Genomic DNA, 16,753 nt, shown 5'->3' with positions numbered 1-16,753 from the left:
TGGACTAACATACTAACTCAGTGCACCCAGTGCCAGTTTCTATCTGCTGATGTCTATTTTGCAGGGGCTTTTACCCAATTTTCCGAAGCCCGAAAAAATCCAGAAAAATATATTAAAAAATCAGAGAAACAGAAGCTTCGGGATCAACGAAGGATGGCCAGTGGGGGTCTAGGGGCCTCCCAGGTGGCCTGCTGGCGCGGCCAGGCCCTATGCCGCGCTAGGAGGTCACCTGGGTGGGCCCCACCTCCTCCGGTGCCCTCCTTTGACCTATATTCAGTGTTCCATGAGGAAACCCTCTTAGACTTTGTGGAATCGTGAATTTCTCCATTGTTCTACCGCCGGAGCGCTTCCAAGATAGAGATCATCAGGAGACCTCTTCCCGACACCTTGCCGGAGGGAGGATTGAACTCCAGGAGTTTCTCCAACGACATGGACGCTTCTCGGACGTGCCGTGAGTAGTCCTCCTTGGACCATGAGTCCATGACCAGTAGTTATGTGATGTCTGCTCTCTAATCTTGTGCTTCAACGGTTAGTCTGTGTGAGCTGCCCCACATGATCAAGGCATCTATGTAATCCTCTTACTTTTGCTATGCTCGGTTAGTTGGGATCCAATGGATTATGAGATTATGCTCGGTTAGTTGCCCCACATGATCTATTTGATTATCATTTTATATTATGTTCCTTAGTGATTCTTGCATGTTCTTCGTAGCTTTTTATTGCTTTGGCCAAGTAGTAGATTATAACTCCAAGAGGGAGCATTATGCATGATTGTGGGTTTGGGCCCCTCGATGTCTAGCTTGCGTGATAGAAACATGTGACTGGGGGATGTGCTTGTTGTCACCAGGGAGAAAACAACGGTGCTTGTGACCATGGTTGCAAGGATTGTCTACCTTACGCATAGTTCGTTAATGCAGTTGTCCGTTGCTTTCAGTTTACACTTTGGGTGGGGCTCGCAACTTAATACCGTAGAGATGTTCTGTATAGATATCTCAAGGTGGATGATTAGTACGTCGATGCTGATGAATAAACAGTCTACTTGTCTTGGCATACTTCCCATTGCTATTGAACCTCTAACTATCAAGGAGCATAATTAGCATTGTGATGCGATCATAATTCTGTCAATTGCCCAACTGTGATTAGTTTACCCAAGCATAGTTGGTTATTGTCTTTTGGGAGAGAGACATCACTAGTGAACATCATGTGACTCCGGTCCATATCACCATCATTGTTTACACCTCCATCATTTACATCTTTCATTTACCTTTCCGTTGCAATCACTATTACTTTCCCGCTTTTCTTTTGATCCTTTGCAAACTACAAGGCCGGAGAGATTGACAACCTCTCTGTACTCGTTGGGAGCAAAGTTATTTGTTGTGTTTGTAGGTCCACGTCTTCTGCTTGACAGGGGTGGAACACACCTACTTGTTAATCCTAGGAGTCCTACTGGTTCGATAAACCTTACATTCTCTTTGTGAGGGAAATTTGCTGCTGACTACATCTCCACCTCCCACTTGGGGTCCAACGAGGGGCGAGAAGTATATACATCAACTCGTCATCAAGCGAATTTCTGGCGCCGTTGCCGGGGACTCCACTCTTCAAGATAGGGGAGTTGCACACTATCTTTTACCTTTGCTTTTTAGTCTTGCTAGTTTGCTTTCTAGTTTTTGCTTTAGAGTCCTATACCCAAAACCACCAAAAAATAGTTTTTTTGCTCTTGCTTGTTTCTGCTGCTATGGGTTCCACTAAGAACACCAAGTTGTGTGACTTCACTAGTCACAACAACAATGACTTTATCTGCACTCATATTGCTCCTCCTACCACTGAGGCCATGTCCTATGAGATTAAACCTGCTTTACTGGACCTTGTTATGAAAGATCAATTCTTCGGTGCTGGATATGATGCTACCTTGCACTTGAACAATTTTGTTGAGCTCTGTGATATGCAAAAATATAAAGAAGTAGATGGTGATATTGTTAAACTTATGCTTTTTCCTTTCTCCTTGAGAGGAGGAGCCAAAGTGTGGCTTCAATCTTCGCCCAGGAATAGCATAGATTCCTGGGATAAGTACAAAAATGCTTTTATTGGGAAGTATTACCCGCGTGCTAAGATTATCTAGTTGAGGAGTAACAATTTTAGGCAATTGGATAATGAACATGTTGCTCAAGCTTGGGAACGTATGAAATGTCTTGTTAAGAATTGCCCTACTCATGGTTTGACTATTTGGATGGTTATCCAAACTTTCTATGCAGGATTCAACTTTACCTCGCGGAATTTGTTAGACTCGGCCGCGGGAGAAACCTTTATGTCAACTACACTTGGTGCTGCCACAAAGCTATTGGATGAGATCATGGCAAACTATTCTCAATGGCACACCAAGAGAGCTCCAATAGGTAGGTAGGTAAACTCTGTTGAGGAGATCTCCTCCCTTAATGATAAGGTTGACATGATTATGACTCTACTCACTAAGCAAGCTCCTATTGATCCTCACGATGTTCCTCTAAATTCTTTGGTTTCTCAAGAGAGAGAGCAAGTGGATGTTAATTTTATCTCTAGGAACAACTTCAATAACAATGCTTATAGGAGTAATTTCGGTAGTAATCCTAGACCATTCCCATCCAACTATGGGAACGACAACAATTATCCTAGCACCAAAAACTCCACTTCTGAATTAGAGAGCATCTTAAGGATTGTATCACTTCTCAAAAAGCCTTCAACAAGAGTATAGAAGAGAAACTAGAAAAATTAGATAGTCTCTCTTTGAAGGTGGACAACATAGCTCATGATGTAGACATGCTTAAAATGAGAAGTTCCCCACTTGAGGAAAGGAACACCACACCCATGAATGCTATCCAATTCCATATTAATGAGAACATAAGAATGCTAGCCAAACTTAAAGAGAGATGGGCTAGAGAAAAAGAAGAGGAATAGAGAATTAAGATCCTTCCTACACACACGACCATTGCTACTATACAAGTTATTGAGGATCTCAAAACTTTTAGCACCCATCGCACTCCTAGTCCCAATGGACCCATTAATGGTGATGCTGATAGCTCAACTATAGGACAAGAAGGTCCTATGAACTTAGAGACTACCAAAAGAATGATCTTAGATGATGTCACTACCACTTTAATTAATGGTAGTAACCTTGATTTTGACAATTGTAGTCTCTCCAAAGTCGTCACCTTTTTGCAAAGAATAGCTAAAGATCCTCGCACTAATACACTCAATATTGCCTTCACCGAGCATATTACCAATGCTCTTATCAAATCTAGGGAGGAGAATCTCAAGCTAGAGACTTCTATTCCTAGGAAACTAGAACATGGTTGGGATCCTATGGTCAAAATTAAATTAAATAATATCTCTTGCTTTGCTTTGTGTGATGTTGGAGCTAATGCTTCCGTTATGCCCAAAAGAATGTATGATATGCTTGATTGGAAACCTTATCATCCATGTTCTTTTGGTGTTCGTCTTGTTGATTCTTCCATAAAAAACCTTTAGGGAGAATTGATGATGTGCTTATTATTGTCAATGATAATTATGTGCCCGTTATTTTCTTATTATGGAAATTGAGTGTGATCCTTCATGAACAATTATTTTGGGACGTCCTTTTCTTCCCACCGTTGGTACTATCATTGACATGAAAGAGCGAATTATAGAATTCCAATTTACTCTTAAAAAGGGGATGGAACACTTCCCTAGAAAGAAGATTAAGTTACATTATGAGTCTGTTACATGGGCAAGTTATTCTTTTGGAGCTGATAACACTTGATCTTCTTGCATTATGCCTTGCTCAAAGGCATAAAAGAAAGCGCTTGTTGGGAGGCAACCCAATTTGTTTTTACTTTCTGTTTTAGTGGCCTTGATGTGTATTGCTACTGTAGCAACATCATTGTATCTTTATTTTTAAGCTTTGTGCCAAGTTATAGCCTCCGATTGCAAGAAAGTTCAAAAATTGTGACATGTTGTCCAGAAACAAATTCTATTTGCTTGACGGAAAAATTCCCCAAATCGTATTTTTAATCTGAATTGTTTTAACAGCATGCTCTATATAATTTTCTTTCTGGCATCTGTTCTGAGTTTTTTGATTTGAGTTGCAGAAGTGCCCCAAATAAATTATTTACTACATGTTATTCTGTTTTTCACAGATTCTGCCATGTTTTGCGTTTTCATTCTTTTGTTAATCCTAAGCTTTCTTTTTATTTGCAAAACCCTTTGGCATTCATAAGAAGTAGTAGTTTTTCATGCAAAACTTTATTTTTAGCAGGTATTGAATTATTTTATTAAGGGAACTAACCAGTCTAATCAGCTTATGACGAGTTTTGTATGAAGGGAGTTTTCAAGTATGCGATGGGAGAGATGATGAAAGAAGATACATGAGTGTCAAGCGCTCAAACTTGGGGATGCCCCCATGAAACCCAGGAAATATTCTAGGACACTCAAGCGTCTAAGCTTGGGGATGCCCCCGTGCATCCCCTTCTCTATCAACAATCATGAGTTCGTCTATCTCCATGCTATATTTCTATCACTTCATATGATATGTGCTATGCTTGGAGCATCCCGCTATTTGCTTTTTAGTTTTTTTTAGTTTTCTTTGTTGGTCATAAAAATTCGGAACCTAGCCTACCTTGTTTGTGAGAGAGACATGCTCCATTCCACTCTAGAACACAACATAGCTTTTCATGCTTATCTTTTTTGTGTGTTCTTCATCTTTTCGTAGCTACTGGCATGCTTAGCCTTAGTTTTCATGCTTATATTTTTAAGAGCTATTATTTAGGTTGATTTTGGAACTCTCTTGAGTTATCATGCTTATCTTGTTTAGAGAGTTGGCTTGTTGCACTAAGTTGTGTGTCTTGCATGAGTAGGTAACTGAGGTTGCTATTTAAGTATAGTAGTAACTTGCAATAGTTTTGAGGTATTCATTTGAGTAATGTTTGTACTATTTGTGCCAAGAGCTTCAGCCTATTAGTGATAGGTGTCGTATTTTGGGAAATCCATGTGTTTTTCAAAAACTAAAAATTAGTTGAGAACTCTAGCTACTAAATTGATCCCTAACCTCTGGATGGGTTGGAATATATAGAGTACCCCCACGTTACCATGAGTCGAGGATGTGCAAGGATAACCAAACCCCCAAACATTCCTCCTCGGGGTACTTGTCTCTTTGTGAATTTCCTAACTAGATAGAGAGTTACCGATAATAAGTGTATGAGTTCTTCGGACAAATGTGAGTATTCGATTGTTGTCACTTCCACCATCCATATTTTGCTAGCCTCTTCAGTACCGTGCATTGCCCTTTCTCACATTGAGAGTTGGTGCAAACTCCGCCGGTGCATCCAAACCCATGACATGATACACTCTATCATACATAAGCCTCATTATATCTTTCCTCAAAACAGCCACCATACCTACCTATTAAGGCATTTCCATAGCCTTTCTGAGATACATTGCCATGCAACATCCACCATCTCATGATTTGATCTTCATGTCATACATGTTTTTGCTTGATCGTAGAGCCGCATGCTAGTTGGGCCTTGCCCTCATTACTGCTACATGACGCACTAGTATCATTGCATATCCTGCTACAGTGGCAGAGGCATAGATTTTCATACATCATGATAGTTTTCACTTGTCATTATGTTGAGTAGTTCTTATAAAGTGTGATGATTTTTATTTCTATTCATATAAAACATAGAGTGTTGCCGTTAAGTGAGGAAAAGATCCCAAAGTGGACAAACAAAAGATCCCAAAGTGGACAAACAAAAGATCCCAAAGAGGACAAATGAGAGATAAAAAGAAAGAGCCCAAGAGGCCAGAAAAATAAAATTCAAAAAAAAGAGAGAATGGGGCAACACTACTATTCTTTTGAAAGATCCACACTCATACTCCATTACTATATTGGTACTACATAGAGATTATCATTCATGCATAACTATGTGGGGACCCTTACACTATAGAACTTGGTTTGCATATTCCAATGATGAGCCTCCTCAAATGTGCTCTAAGTCTTCATGAGCAAACAAGTTGGATGCACCCCCACTAGTTCCATTGGAGAGCTTACCTTAGCTCATATGTGCATCTGTTACATGGCAATACCTACTCCTCACATCATATCTATCATTTGGCTTTCTCTCGCCTATGGTTGTCCCCATTGATGTGAGCCTTTCACACCTTTTTTACTTCCTTTCGCATAATTATTCTATTTTCCATCCTAAGTGCCAACACATATTGCTTACGCTCATCCATTGCATGAGTGCTCAAATTTGAAAGGGAGAGGATCATTTTGACTTGTGCCTGACAAGTGGTATGGGGATGAGTCAAAATAAGATTCCAAAGGAGACTAAATGTGAGGTTTAGTAGATTGAGTTCTCAATTAAAAAAATATTTTATCTCTGAACCCATCTCCCACTTCTTGCACGTAAACACCCTTTGGAAACATTCGAGTCACGGACAGCGAGATCTCTTGCACCTTTATGTTCTTACTTTGCTAAATTCAATACTAGATATAGACTCTTGCTTGTTATTGTCTTGACTCGAATTGCATATCTCATTTGCTTTACTTTAAAGTTCTTGTATGTGTGTTAGCATGTCACCAAAGAAATTATTGTGTTATCATTTATCTACTCGAGGACGAGCAGAAATTAAGCTTGGGGATGTTGATACGTCCCAAACGGATCTATATTTCTGATTGTTCCGTGATCTTTTGGGTGACATTGTTATATGTTTTGCTACACTTTTATATCATTTTACACATATTTGGACTAACCTACTAACGTAGTGCACCCAATGCGAGTTCCTGTCTGCTGATGTCTATTTTGCACGGGCTTTTACCCAATTTTCCGAAGCCCGAAAAAATCTAGAAAAATATATAAAAAATCAGCGAAACAGAAGCTTCAGGATCACCGAAGGAGGGCCAGAGGGGGGCCAGGGGCTTCCCAGAAGGCCTGCTGGCGCGGCCAGGCCTTAGACCATGCCAGGAGGTCGCCTGGGTGGGGGCCACCTGCTCTGGTGCCCTCCTTTGGCCTATATTTAGTGTTCCGTTAGGAAACCCTCGCACACTTTTTGGAATCGCGAATTTCTCCATCTTTCCGCTGCCACAGCGCTTCCAAGATCGGGGGCGTCACGAGACCTCTTCCCAGCACCCTGTCGAAGGGAGGATTGAACTCCGAGAGCTTCTCCACCTCTATGGACACTTCCCTGACGTGTCGTGAGTAGTCGTCCTTGTACCATGATTCCATGACCAGTAGCTATGTGATGTCTCCTCTCTAATCTTGTGCTTCAACGGTTAGTCCTTGTGAGCTTCCCTACATGATCAAGGCATCTATATAATCCTCTTGCTTTTGCTACGCTAAGTTTGTTGGGGTCTGATGGATTATGAGATTATGTTCAGATTGTTATGAGTTATATATTTGATTATCCTTTTATATTATGTTCCTTAGTGATTCTTGGATGTTCTTCGTTGCTTTTTATTGCTTTGGCCAAGTAGTAGATTGTAACTCCAAGAGGCCGTGTTATGCATGATTCTGGGTTCGGGCCCCTCGATTTCTAGCTTGAGTGACAGAAACATGAGACTAGGGGATGTGCTTGTTTCCACCAGGGAGAAAACAACGGTGCTTGTGACCACGGTTGCAAGGATTGTTTACCTTACCCATAGTTCGTTAATGTAGGTGTCCGTTGCTTTGAGTTTACACTTTGGGTGGGGCTCGCAACTTAATACCGGAGAGATGTTCTGGATAGATATCTCAAGGTGGATGATTGGTAAGTAGATGCTGATGAATAAACGATCTACTTGTCTTGGCGTACTACCCATTACTATTGAACCTCTAACTGTCAAGGAGCATAATTAGCATTGCGGTGCGATCATAATTCTGTCAATTGCCCAACTGTGATTTGTTTACCAAGCATAGTTGTTTATCGTCTTTTGGGAGAGAGACATCACTAGTGAACATCATGTGACTCCGGTCCATATCACCATCATTGTTTACACCTCCATCATTTACTTCTTTCATTTACTTTTCTGTTGTAATCACTATTACTTTCCCACTTGTGTTTTGATCCTTTACAAACTACAAGGCCGGAGAGATTGACAACCTCTCTGTACTCGTTGGGAGCAAAGTTATTTGTTATGTGTGCAGGTCCACGTCTTCTTCTTGACACGGGTGGGAGACACCTACTTGTTGATCCTAGGAGTCCAACTAGTTCGATAAACCTTACAGTCTCTGTGTGAGGGAAATTTGCTGCTCACTACATCTCCACCTTCCACTTGGGGTCCAACGAGGGGCGAGAAGTATATACATCAACTCGTCATCATGGGTACACTGAGTTAGTAGGTTGGTCCAAATATGTGTAAAAAAGTATGTAAGTGTAGCAAAACACATAATAATGTCACCCAAAAGAACATGGAACAAATAGAAATAATAGATACGTTTGAGACGTATCACCACCATGATCCTAACTAGCCGCCACTGTTGTCGCTGTCAAGACACTGTCGCCGCTCTTCTTTGGCGACGCTGCAACTTTCTCACCCGAGTCGTGTCGCCTGTCCACCTCCTTCATCGTTTTTCAGCACCACCGCATGGCCATTGTCGCCATCGTCTTCTCCGACCACTTCGTCTACTTCGACCACCACGGGTAACATAGACCCCCACCAATTTGCGTCGGAACTATCGTCGAGTCCATATCTACTAGGCTCCTCAACATGGCGTAGTAGCTTGTGCAGGTCCCCGTCTACGCATGCTCGATGCTGGCAAAACCGACGCGTGCCTTCGCCCCTGGTGTGTTCTGAGGCCTGGCAAGTTTGGAGCGGCGCATCGTCAACATCGACTTTGTTCGTCTACGCATTCCCGATGCTGGCAACACCGATGCGTGTCTTCCTCCATGATGTCTCCCTGGACTTGGCAATTCTGGCGCGATGCGTCTCAACTACATCTTCTTCCCAGCGAACCACTACTTCGACACCGCTGCACCCATGACTAACTCGGCGCTTCCTTGCGCCCGCGACTCCACGGTGACTTCCTCGACACCGGCTACCCCGACTCGACATCGACCACAACATTGACCTCAAGAACAATAGTACCTAGTCACACCTCATCAACGTGTTCAGATCAGAGTTATAATGATAGTAATTAAGGATCTTAACATAATATCTCCTAGCAAGTAATTCAACAAGCATCAACTACGAGATGTAATCAACACTACAAGTAACCCACAAGTGCCAATCTGAGGTTTTGAGACAAAGATTGAATACAAGAGATGAACTAGTGTTTGGAGATGAGATGATGCTGGTGAAGATGTTGATGAACATTTGTCCTCCGACAAAGAAGGAAGCATTGGTGATGACAATGGCTTCGATTTCCCCATCTCGAAGAGGAATTCCCCTGGTAGAATCTCTGTGCCAGAGAGCAAAAGGGCCTATGCCCTGGTTTCTGCCTAGAGACAGCGGCGCTTTGCCCCGAAAGTATCCTTATGATATTTTCTAGGGTAAAATACACCATATAGGAGAAGAGGGGTGGTTGGGATACCTGCTTGGGCCGCACGAGGTAACAGGGCGCGCACAGGGGGGTGGGCGCACCCTGTTGGCTCATGGCCAGCAGGTGGCCCCCCTCTAGTATATTTTTGGCCCAATAATTCTTATATATTCCATAAAAATTCATGAAATTACACGTCATTTGTAGTCCAGTGATTTTTTACCCTTTTTCCTGGTTTTCACATCCAAAATTGCAATTTCCAATAATTTCCCTCTTTGTGGTGTACCTTGTATATTAAAATAGAAAAAGCATAAGAATTTTATAATGATGGGGAATAAATATTCATGATGCATAATGGACGTATCACACAACAATTCCCATGTGTAATCGAGAATGCTTTACTTTATATAAGAGAACTTTTAGGCTTGTCCTTTCGTACCAAAAGGATTGAGCCACCTTGCCGCACCATAGTTACAATTGTTACTTGACACTTGTTACGAACTGCATTGCAATCTAACTATCTATTATCGTTGATCTCAGTGCTTGCAGGAATTACCTTGCTGAAAACCACTTGTAATTTCCTTCTCCTCCTCGTTGGGTTTGACACTCTTACTTATCAAAAGGACTACAATTTATCCCATATACTTGTGGGTCATCACTAGCGAGGCTCCAGCCGTCCGGGCCGCAACCCGTCGGGCACTAGCGAGCCGCGCTCTAGCCGACCGGGTTGTATCCAACCGAGCACTAGCCGGCTAGGCAGACGATATTTTGGCTTATCTTCTTCGGTTATGTTGTTGATTTCTTGGATTTTGCATAACATGGGTTACTCCCCCGACATTGTTTTGAAATGTTGTCTTCCCTCCTTGAGCCTACCTAAGGGTCATCCACCTCACAGTAGGTGTCTCACATATGTCAAGGTGCATATCATGCCATCATGCATCTTGATATTAATAGATCCAATGCCCACAATATCACGTGGGTTGTCATCTCCCATACACACAACATTTCCACTCTGCGGGAACTCATAAGATCTGAACCAATCTATATTACAACATATATGAAGTGAACATGCAAAATGAATTATCCATTCATCCCGACGCGAAACATAGTCAGCAAAAATAACTAGAGCATTGATGACCCACAAGTATATAGGATCAATTGTAATCCTTTAAGTAAGAGTGTCGAATCCAACGAGGAGCAAAAGTAAATTACAAGTTGTTTTCAGCAAGGCAATCTCTGCAAGCACTGAAAGTAGCGGTAACAGGTAGTTTTATTGTAGGGTGATTCGTATCAACTAACAAGTAACAATTGTAACAAAGGTGGAGCAAGGTGGCCCAATCCTTTTTATAGCAGAGGGCAAGCCATAAAGATCTCTTACAGGAAGTAAAGTGCTCTCGAGAACGCACGAGAATTGTCGTCTAGTCGCATTCATTATGTTTAGTTGATTCGTGTTTGGTACTTTGATAATTTGATATGTGAGTGGATCAATGCAAGGGTGTTGTTCTTCCATGACCAAACAACCCTCTTATGTTTACCCCCTCTCGCAAGCATCCGCAATTATGAAATAAGAATTAAGATAAATATAACCATAGCATCAAACATATGGATTCAAATCAGCCCCTTACTGAATAACGCGTAAACTAGGGTTTAAGCTTTTGTCACTCTCGCAACCCATCTGAGCGAGTCCGAGACTAAGGGGTCCTTGTTGCCGCCATCCTATCTCTATGAGTCGGACTCATGGGCCACTTCGGGCAGCCTATGACATATACAAGGAAGATTCCACAAGACATGGTGATCAAGAGAAGGACTCCTCTCCACCAACGTAGCCGACTAGGATTCTTATTATCCTAGGCCTCCAATGTGTTATATAATCTAAGGCCATGATAGTTATTAGACACATTATCATACAACATACGATCATGAGGTTGATTAACTTTGTACTCGATACTCCATCATCAATACAAACAAAGTAGGACATAGGGTTTTACCTTCATCGAGAGGGCCCGAACCTGGGTAAACATCGTCTCCCCTCTCTAGTGTTACCCATCGATCCAAGATCCGCAGTTCGGGACCCCCTACCCAAGATCTTCCGGTTTTAACACCGACATTGGTGCTTTCATTGAGAGTTCCATTATGGGATCGCCAAAGGATTGATGGCCCGTCTGCTTATCAGTAGCAGTTTTTCCGTATAGTGAATTCGTGTTCGCCTTCTCCATTTCTCGAGCATCGCTTTGACGATTTCTTTGATGAAATTGTGCGGAGTTGAATCTACAACAACCTTGCATAATTTTGTCATGTTTCGATGGAGGAATCTCCAGCAAACTCTGATTTACCGGAGCCTTGTCGAATCTGGACGAGAATCCTGATGAGTTTAGGGTGAGGAGTCGAGCGTCCAGCTCGGGCATAGTTCGGAAGATCCAATCGTTCATTGGCTGCAGAATTCCTATATCCATCACCCCTCAAAATTTTAGCTCGATCCGATCCTCCAAACTCCAGAAAATATTCGATAAGTATAGCAATGTTTTGATCTATTTTCTGTGCGAAAACGAAACCGACCCGAGTTCATCTTTTTCATGAACGGGTTGCTGGACTTCCTTTTTAGAGGACATTTTTGTCATCATTTAAGTCAGGACCAAGAGGTTGGCATCGCGATTGTCGAATCATCATTAAGAGAACCTCGTCACCCACGGGTTGCACGAGTCAGGCACGTCGTTGCTTCATCAAGCCAGCTTTGACAGCGTCACAAATTCTAACCTGCACTCGTGCTTTTTCAAGCCGATGTCCACCACGCCGACCTGCTTGGACACGTCGGCTGTCTTGGGGGCTCTAGCATCTCCTTAAAAAATTGCTCCATTACTTCGTCTAGACAAGGGGCTTCTTCATCTCTTCATCAACCTCCTCCGGGGACTTTGGCGACAGCAGCCGATCAGCTTCGTCATAGTAGCTCAGCCACGGACTTCGCCTTGCTACATAGATCATGTTGGGTCGCCACTTCATAAAGCCGGGCTCTTCACTCGGTCACCTCGGGACCAGCTTGGGGGTTGTGACCTTGACCCACTACAAGCTCAGCCCACGTCACACCGAGCATATTAACCAGCTAAGTCGCTTTCATGCTCAACCTTTTTTCAATTTTCAATTTATGTGCGGTTCGTCCAAGCATTATATTTGTGTTAAACAAAAATGTTGTTTGTTAAAAACTTAGCTTGTTAAAAGCGTTGTTTTATAAAAACACTTGCTTTTCCCATGTTAATTGGGGGCTCTTAAATTTATATGAGCCATTTTATAATAAATGTATTTTCTTCTTGCTCCTTGCAAAGTCTTTTTCTATCACTCCTTTCTCGACCTGAGTGTCTGGTCAATAGCCGGATAGCCTGGTTCGTCTCTGTAAAGCCGCTCGAGTTTAGTTCACATGAGAAACACTCCGCCTTCGGGAGATGGAAGTTCAAGCCGAAAGCTGACCCACTCGAAGCCTTGAGATCAGATGTGTCATGTTAAAGCACGGCGGAAGCACAAACTAATTTTTAGACCAATTTTCGGATTGGCGCCAAGAAACTGGGCTTACTTCACATGTAATTTTTTTGGTAGAGTTTTTGGCTTTCTGAGATTATGGCACATTTAACCTAATTTTATGTTTTTCTTTCATGAAATAGGACATCCTCTTAGCCGAGATGCTATAGATGATGTTTTTTACTTGGGAAATCTTTTCATACACATAGTTCAACATCTTCCCTGTCGAGCTGCACCTCGGCGTTGTCAAAACGCACTCAATGGATAAACTAGTTCCCGAGGACATACGATCCTAGGGTCAGCCATGTTTCCCAACCAAAGTCATAGGGGATACTGCATTGATCGATTCAATGCAGTAAATTTCAAAGTGCAATACAGTTTCCGAGGAGATTACAATCCTCGAGTTGGTAGGACGCACCCAACCTGAGTCTCGGGGGCTACTGCACAGCGCATTTTAATCCCTAAAGTATGCTGCCGAGCAAGGAATTGATCCTCGGGTCGATTTAACGAATTGACCTAAGTCTCAGGGGCTACTGGGATTAGTGGTTTTATTTTATCTTTCACGTGCATCCTGGGTCTTAGACCGACAAGCACCCTCAGGTCTACTAGCTATATATTTGGGCCTAGAATAAACTGCACCAATCAAAAATATACACAAAAAATCAGCCCACGGTCGGGGTGATGCACCACCTTGGAAGCAGTGTGGCATAAAGCTCGTGTGCAAGTGTCTCGCTCCATAGAGGGAATTTCGGGAATTAAGCTTGACTGAACTCCTTCAATTTTTTAAAGACTGGGGTAATCTATGACTCGTGAGACGTCGATCATCATTGAAGCTCGGATGCTAAAAGATACCTCGGATGCACCCTAGCATTGGAGCTCGGGTGCAAAAGGACACCTCGGATGCAGTCCAGTGTTGGAGCTCGGATGCAAGAGGACACCGCCACATAGGAAACACTTCAAACCCGAGCTGTGGCATGAAAAATTACAAGGCATTAGTAAATGCCTCTATCTTAGAGGGGCTCCTCGGATGCCCGACGTGTGAGCTCTTCATATACACCTCGGCGATCCTCAAGATCAATGAAGAGAAGATTTGTTGAACTAGTTTTCAAGACCGACGACCAAAGATGAAAACAATTCAGAAGAACCGAGGGGTGTCCTTAACTTCAAGACTGGTTCAGGGGGCTACTGAGGGAGTCAGAGACTAAGGGGTCCTCGATCCCCGGGTCTATCTCTACGGGCCGGACACATGGGCCACTTCGGGCAGTCGATGACATGTACTAAGAAGACCCCACAAGACTTGGTGATCAAGACAAGGAATCCTCTCCACCAATGTAGCAAACTAGGATTCTTGTTATCCTAGGCCTCCGGTGTGTTATATAAGCCTAGGCCAGGCTAGTTATTAGACACATTAGCATACAACATACGATCCTGAGGTAGATAAAATATGTACTCGATACACCATCATCAATACAAACAAAGTAGGGCATGGGGTTTTACCTCCATCAAGAGGGCCTGAACCTGGGTAAACATCGTCTCACATGTCTCCTGTTACCCACCGATCCAAGATCCACAGTTCGGGACCCCCTACCCAAGATATGCCGGTTTTGACAGTGACACCATAATCTACATATTACTCCCCAATGCCTTCCCTTAGGCCCAAATATAGTAAAGTGTCATGTAGTCGATGTTCACATGACACCACTCAAGAAGAGCAACATACACAACATGAAAATAACGAATGAATACGAACTTCACATGATTACTTATAACAAGACTTCTCCCATGTCCTCACGAACAAAACTAACTACTCAAAAATTATCATCATGTTCAAGATAAGAGCTGTAGTAAATATGCTTAAGGATCTCAACATATAATCTTCCACTAATTGAACCAACTAGCATCAACTACAAGATGTAGTCAACACTACTAGTAACCCACAGGTACCAATAGGAATTTTGGAGATAAAGATGGAATGCAAGCGATGAACAAGGGTTTGAGATGAGATGGTGCTCATGAATATGTTGATGAAGATTGGTCCTTCCACTATGAAGGAAGCGTTGGTGATGACGATGGATTTCATTTCCCCCTCATGGAGGGAAGTTCCCCTCACCAAATCGCTCTACCGGTGAGCAAAAGTTCTAATGCCTATATTCTACCTCAAGACGGCGATGCTTCATCCCGAAAATAATCTCGTGACTTTTTCTAGGGAAAATAGCCTGATATAGGAGAAGATGGGCACCGGAGGACTGCTGTGTGCTCACGAGCTGAAGGGGTGCACCCTGGGGGTAGGGCGTGCTGTCTACTACACAACTTTATCTTTGTAGACGTTGTTGGGCCTCCAAGTGCACAGTTTTGTAGGACAGCAGCACATTTCCCTCAAGTGGATGACCAAGGTTTATAATCCATGGGAGTTGTAGGACGAAGATGGTCTCTCTAAAATGACCCAGCAATCAAATACAAGAAATCTCTTGTGTCCCCAACACACCCAATACAATGGAAAGTTCAGCGAAGAGATGGTGATACAAGTGCAATATGGATAATAGATATAGGTCTTTGTAATCTCAAAATATATAAACAGGAAGGTAGCATGTGGAAAACAACGTGTAACAAATAATCACTCCAAATTTCATAAGTAGCGGAGAACATGAGATCGGGATATCTCAAGAACACACGAGAGAAAGAGAGAGAGAGAGAGAGAGAGAGAGAGAGAGAGAGATCAACATATAGCTATTGGTACATACCCCGAGGGTGAACTACTCCCTCGTCATCATGGCCTCCGTCGGGAGGATGAAGATGGCCACTGAAGATGACTTTCCCCTTCGGAAGGATACTAGAAAGACTTCAAATGTTTTTTTTTCATCGATACCGAGAGTTGTGGCGGTGGAGCGGAAGTTCTTTGTTTATTTTTGAGGGTTTTCGTATATATATGATTTTTCAGCGTTGTAATTATGCCAAACAGAGCCACGTGGGCCCCAGAACCCATCACAGTGCGCTAGGGGGTGGGTGCGCCCTGTTGGCTTGTGGTCCACAGGGCCACAAGTGTCTCCTAATAACCCACAAGTATAGGGGATCAATCATAGTCCTATTGATAAGTAGGAGTGTCAAACCCAACGAGGAGCTTAAGGAAATGAGAAGCGGTTTTTAGCAAGGTAATTTCTAGAAGCACTCAAATAGCGGTAACAAGTTGTTTGATAGCAAGATAATTGTAACAAGTAACGAGTAGCAATAGTAACAATAAGTGAAGCAAGGTAGGACAATCCTTGTGTGGCAAAGGACAGGTCAGAACATTTTCTTATCATAGGCAAAGCATTCTTGAAGGCACACAAGAACTTCATCTAGTCACTTTCGTCATGTCTGGTTAATCCGCGTTAGGTATTGATAATTTGATATGTGGGTGGACCGGTGCTTGGGTGTTGTTCTTACTTGAACAAGCCTCCCACTTATGATTACCCCTCGTAAAAGCATCCGCAACTACGAGAAAAGTATTAAGAATAGATTCTAACCATAGCATTAAACATTGAGATACAAATCAGCTCCTTACGAAATAGCGCATAAACTAGGGTTTAAGTTTCTATCACTCTCGCAACCCATCATCTAATAACTACTCCACAATGCATTCCCTTAGGACCAAAGATGGTGAAGTGGTATGTAGTCGACGTTCACATAACACCACTAAGGGAATCACAACATTCATACCATCAAAATATCAAATGAATATCAAATTCACATGACTACTTGCAACATGACTTATCCCGTGGCCTCAAGAACAAAAGTAACTACTCACA

This window comes from Hordeum vulgare, chromosome 6H (genome assembly GCF_904849725.1).
Source record: "Hordeum vulgare subsp. vulgare chromosome 6H, MorexV3_pseudomolecules_assembly, whole genome shotgun sequence".
Taxonomy (NCBI): Eukaryota; Viridiplantae; Streptophyta; class Magnoliopsida; order Poales; family Poaceae; genus Hordeum; species Hordeum vulgare.
The sequence above is the reverse complement of the archived record's forward strand: the minus strand, read 5'-3'. Positions refer to the sequence as shown.